Genomic DNA, 5934 nt, shown 5'->3' on the forward strand with positions numbered 1-5934 from the left:
AGTAGGAAGATAACAGGAACGGATCTAGCTGAACACTGTGAGCAGGACGCACTGTACTAAATGTAAATAGTCTAGCTGCCTGACCGTGGTACTAATAGGATCAAATAGAACACCTGTAATTTTCTTCAGGTAGCTTTATATACTGTAACCAGACAAGCCTGCCTGTCAGTAGGAATTTAACAGGAACGGATCTAGCTGAACACTGTGAGCAGGACGCACTGCACTAAATGTAAATAGTCTAGAAGATAACAGGAACGGATCTAGCTGAACACTGTGAGCAGGACGCACTGCACTAAATGTAAATAGTCTAGAAGATAACAGGAACGGATCTAGCTGAACACTGTGAGCAGGACGCACTGCATTAAATGTAAATAGTCTAGATAGAAGATAACAGGAACGGATCTAGCTAAACTGAATACAGTGTATATATATATATGCAACACCTGGGATGCATATATATACACAATACACTGTAAGTGCAGCTAACTGACTGACTGTTCTGCCTAATCTATCTAACTCAAATCACATGACACTGTCTCTCTCTCTCTCTATCTCTCAGCACACCGGAACACACACTACACAGGGCCGCCGTGCAGGCGGCCTTATATAGTGTGGGGTGTGTACTAAATCCCCTGAGCCATAATTGGCCAAAGCCACCCTGGCTTTGGCCAATTACAGCTCTCTCTACTGACGGCGCTGTGATTGGCCAAGCATGCGGGTCATAGTGCATGCTTGGCCAATCATCAGCCAGCAATGCACTGCGATGCCGCAGTGAATTATGGGCCGTGACGCGCCACACGAATTTAGCGCGAACGGCCCATAACGTTCGCAATTCGGCGAACGATCGAACAGCCGATGTTCGAGTCGAACATGGGTTCGACTCGAACACGAAGCTCATCCCTAATAGTCACTTAGCATCAGCATAGGCAGTCTTGAAGGGATCTCACATTCATAAAAAAATTATTCGTTTACATCAGCATCAGATGCTTGGTAGCTGGTGATCCAAGACTGATTCATTTTTATGAAGGTGAGCTGATCAACCGAGTTGGTGGACAGGCGCACCCTGTGATCGGTTACAAAGCCTCCAGCAGCACTGAATGTGTGTTCCGAAAGAACGCTGGATGCAGGACAGGCCAGTAGCCCAATTGCATACTGTGCAAGCTCTGGCCAGTGATCCATCCTCAAGACCCAGTAACCCAGAGGACTTTCGGTTGGAAAGGTCTCCAAGTATGATCTTGCCCCTAGGTATTCCTGCACCATGTAAATCAGACGCTGGCGATGGTTGCTGGAACCTATCAGACCTTGGGGCTGCGGACTGAAAAATTGTCGCATCTGTCAGATGGCCACGTTCTCCACCATTCCTTCTGTGACTGACCGAAGCCTCAGCAACACGTTGTCCAGGACCAGGAATTTGTAACCTTCCAGGCTCGTAAACGCGTTGCACAAACCTTTCTGCAAGGCCTCCCGAAGATGTTTCATTCTCAGCTCCCTCTGCGATGGCTGGATAAGTTCCGCAACCTTTCCCTTGTAATGTGGATCAAGGAGGGTTGCCAGCCAGTACTGATCCCCTTCCTTGATACCACAAATCCGAGGGTCCTTTTGCAGGCTTTGCAGGATCAGGGAGGCCATGCAGAGTTGGTTTGCTGAGGCATTCGGTCTGGAGTCCTCTGGGTCACTAAGGACGACCTGATCTGCAGCCACCTCCTCCCAGCCACATACAAGTCCATGGGTTTCTGGGGACTGTAAACGATCCCTTGAAGACTGCTGCTGATGCTGAGTGCTAGGCTTCACCTCCATGCTGACACAATCCTCCTCCTCTTCCTGTGTGATCGGCGGACCCGCAGGAACACTGTCTGGATAAAAGGGGCCTTGAGAGGTAAGGGAGTCCTCCTCTTCCTCCCTCTGTTCTGCCTCAAGTGCCCTGTCCATTATTCCACGCAGTGTGTGCTCCAACACCATTAAAGTCTATGGGACACAAACATGAATAATCAAAAGTGCTCATTTTAAAAGCTTATATGCAAGTTATTGTCATAAAAAGTGTTTGGGGACCTGGGTCCTGCCCCAGGGGACATGTATCAATGCAAAAAGAAGTTTTAAAAACTGACGTTTTTTCGGGAGCAGTGATTTTAATAATGCTTAAAGTAAAACAATAAAAGTGTAATATTCCTTTACATTTCGTACCTGGGTGGTGTCTATAGTATACCTGTAAAGGGGCACATGTTTCCTGTGTTTAGAACAGTCTGACAGCAAAATGACATTTCTAAAGGAAAAAAAGTCATATAAAACTAATATCGCTAGAGCCGGCTATAATGAATTGTCGGTCCGGCAATACACATTAAAGCTCATTGATAAAAACAACATGGAATTTCCCCACAGGGGAACCCGAACCAAAATTTTTAAAAAAATGTGTGGGGGTCCCTCTAAATTCCATACCAGGCCCTTCAGGTCTGGTATGGATATTAAGGGGAACCCTGCGCCAAAATTTAAAAAATAAATAGCGTGGGGTCCCCCCAAAAATCCATACCCCCATGTTAATTGGTAATGTACCCCTACCATTTCACAAAAAAGTGTCAAAAAGGTTAAAAAACACAAGAGACGGTTTTTGACAAGTCCTTTATTAATTTCTTCTTCTTCGGTTATGTAAACGTGTGACCCCGCCCCCTCTGACAACACGGGGAAAGCCATAGGGAACTCCCCGTGAAGTCCTCATGTGTCAGAGGAGGGCGGGGTCACCGGGTAGCCCCGCCCTCCTTTATATAATAAGTGTCAGAAGAACCGAAGCGTCACACGGCGGATGACTCCCACTGAGGCGGATCATGCAGGCGGAGCAGAGAAGAAGCCGGAGGAAGATGCGGGATGAGAAGAGCAGAGGAAGAAGAAGATGGAGAAGAAGAAGATGGAGAAAAAGAAGATGGAGGAAGAAGAAGAACACTGAAGGAAGACCAGAAGAAAGAAGATGTAAGAAGAAGCAGAAGAAATTAATAAAGGACTTGTCGAAAACCGTCTCTTGTGTTTTTTAACCTATTTGACACTTTTTTTGTGAAATGGTAGGGGTACATTTGTACCCCATTACCAATTCACACAGGGAGGGGCCTGGATCTGGGGGTCCCCTTGTTAAAGGGGGCTTCCAGAATCCAATAAGCCCCCCACCCGCAGACCCCCACAACCACCGGGCAAGGGTTGTGGGGATGAGGCCCTTCTCCCCATCAACATGGGGACAAGGTGCTTTGGGGGGCTACCCCAAAGCACCCTCCCAATGTTGAGGGCATGTGGCCTGGTACGGTTCAGTAGGGGGGAGCGCTCTCTCGTCCCCCCTCTTTTCCTGCGTCCTGCCAGGTTGCGTGCTCGGATAAGGTCTGGTATGGATTTTTTGGTGGGACCCCACACCATTTTTTCTTTAATTTTGGCGCAAGTTTCCCCTTAAAATCCATACCAGACCTGAAAGGTTTGGTATGGATTTTGAGGGGGACCCCCACGCAATTTTTTTTTTAAATTTTGGCACGGGGTTCCCCTTAATATCCATACCAGACCTGAAGGGCCTGGTATGGAATTTAGGGGGACCCCCATGCATTTTTTTTTTTTTTTTATTTTAATTCGGGGTTCCCCGGTGGGGAAATTCCATGCCATTTTTATAAATGAACTTTTATGTGTATTGCCGGACCGACAATTCATTATAGCCGGCACTAGCGATAGTAGTTTTACATGAAATGTCATTTTGCTGTCAGACTCAAACACGGGAAACATGCGCCCCTTTACAGGCATACTATAGACACCCCCCAGGCACGAAATTTAAAGGAATATTACACTTTTATTGTTTCACTTTAATCATTATTAAAATCACTGCTCCCAAATAAAGTCAGTTTTTAAAACTTTTTTTTGCATTGATACAGTACATGTCCTCTGGGCCAGGACCCAGGTCCCCAAACACTTTTTATGACAATACCATGCATATAAGCCTTTAAGATTAGCACTTTTGATTTCTCCCATAGACTTTTAAAGGGTGTTCCGCGGCTTTCGAATTTGCCGCGAACACCCCAAATTGTTCGCTGTTCAGCGAATGGGCGAACAGCCAATGTTCGAGTCGAACTCATGTTCGACCCGAACTTAAAGCCCATCCCTAATCATGAGCCACTGGCGTGGCGAAAAAAAGCCAAGCTCCCCTGACCCTGTCCTGGTGCCATAGTCACACAGGTACTCATTGATGGCCCTCTGCTGCATGTGCAGCTGCTGCAGCATGGCCAACGTTGAGTTCCATCTGGTGGGCATGTCACAGATTAGGCGGTTCTTGGGCAGGTTGTATTCCTTTTGGTGGTCAGCCAGCCGAGTACTGGCATTATATGACCGTCAGAAATACACACAGACTTTCCTGGCCTGCCTCAGGAGATCCTGTAAGCCCGGGTACCTGCACAAGGACCACTGCACCACCAAATTAAGGACGTGAGCCAAACAAGGAACATGGGTGAAGTGTCCCTGTCGGAGGGCGGAGAGGAGGTTGGTGGCATTGTTGAAAACCACCATTCCTGCCTGAAGCCATCTTTTTGCCTGAGTGCTTTTGTAGCCCCTAGAACGCCTACGGAGCACCGCTGGTTCCGAGGACTATAGTGGAAGAGGCCATGGAGGAAGAAGAAGAGGAGGGGGTGGAGGAGAGAGGTGTGTCAGAATCACCACTAGTAGCATTTTGGAGACGTGGTGGCAGAACAAGCTCCAACAATACTGCACCCTGTCCTGCATCCTGCCCAGCTGCCAGCAAGGTCACTCAGTGCACCGTGAAAGATAGGTAACATCCCTGTCCATGCCTGCTGGACCATGAGTCAGCGGTAATATGCATCTTACCTCTGACCGCCCTGTCCAGCGAGGCTAAGACATTGCCTTCCACATGCCGGTAGAGAGCCAAAATCGCCTTCCGTGAAAAAAAGTGGCGTTTGGGAACCTGCCACTGAGGTACCGCACATTCAACAAATTCACAAAAGGAGGCAGAGTCTACCAGCTGAAAAGGCAGCAGTTGGAATGCTAGCAATTTAGCCAAGCTAGCATTCAACCGCTGGGCATGTGGATGGCTGGGACCGAATTTCTTTTGCAACTGGGGTAGGGAAATTTGCCTGCTACAATTGGACGTTGGTGTAGCGATAGCAGATTGCCCGCAAGTACTTGGCACACCTAATTCCACACCTTCATTCCTCTCAGTGCAAGTTTGTGAGAGAACTGAAGGTATAGTGGGGTTTGGAGATCCCAGCTGATGAGGAGCAAGGAGAGGTCTTTGGTGTGGGTCTTTTAAGTAGGCTTGCCAGCGGACTGCATGGGAGTTCTGGTTAAGCATGTGGTGCCCAAGCCGCTGCTATTTTGGCCACACTTGATACGCTTCAGACATATGTTGCAATCAGCAAAGGTGTGATCTGCTGCACACGTCCACACCAAAGAACACACCAAAGAGTAAGCAGCGCCCTGCACGTGCGGAACATGACTGCCAGTTTGTTGTCCTTCTTGGGCACCCCATCTCTCTGGGCTCACGTTACTGCCTTCCTCAATCTGGGTACCATAATCAGAGCCTTCAAAACGCTGCCCATCCTCCTGCAGCATGTACCCAACACTGTGGTCGAACAGTTTGGGGGACTCCTCGGGGCATGATGGTGGGGCTAGGGAAGGAGGGACTGATGACATTGAGCCGATGGAAGAGGCTGCTTTGGCAGTTGCATTGGCAGCCAAAGTACTCTGAGCCTGGGTGACAGAGGATGAGGAGGATGAGGACGGCTTGGTCATCCACTCTACCAACTCTTCTGCATGTTGTGGCTCAACACGAAAAAAGGACAAGCGTGCCCCACAGCCACGTGCTGAGGATGCACCGTGTCCACGACCAGCAACGTTGGCTGCAGACACAGAGCCTGCTTGCCCTCTTTTAGTGGCCTATGAGCGTCTTCCTCTGCTTGTTGGCCTTCC

The sequence above is a fragment of the Aquarana catesbeiana genome, linkage group LG01, assembly GCF_042186555.1.
Source record: "Aquarana catesbeiana isolate 2022-GZ linkage group LG01, ASM4218655v1, whole genome shotgun sequence".
Classification (NCBI taxonomy): Eukaryota; Metazoa; Chordata; class Amphibia; order Anura; family Ranidae; genus Aquarana; species Aquarana catesbeiana.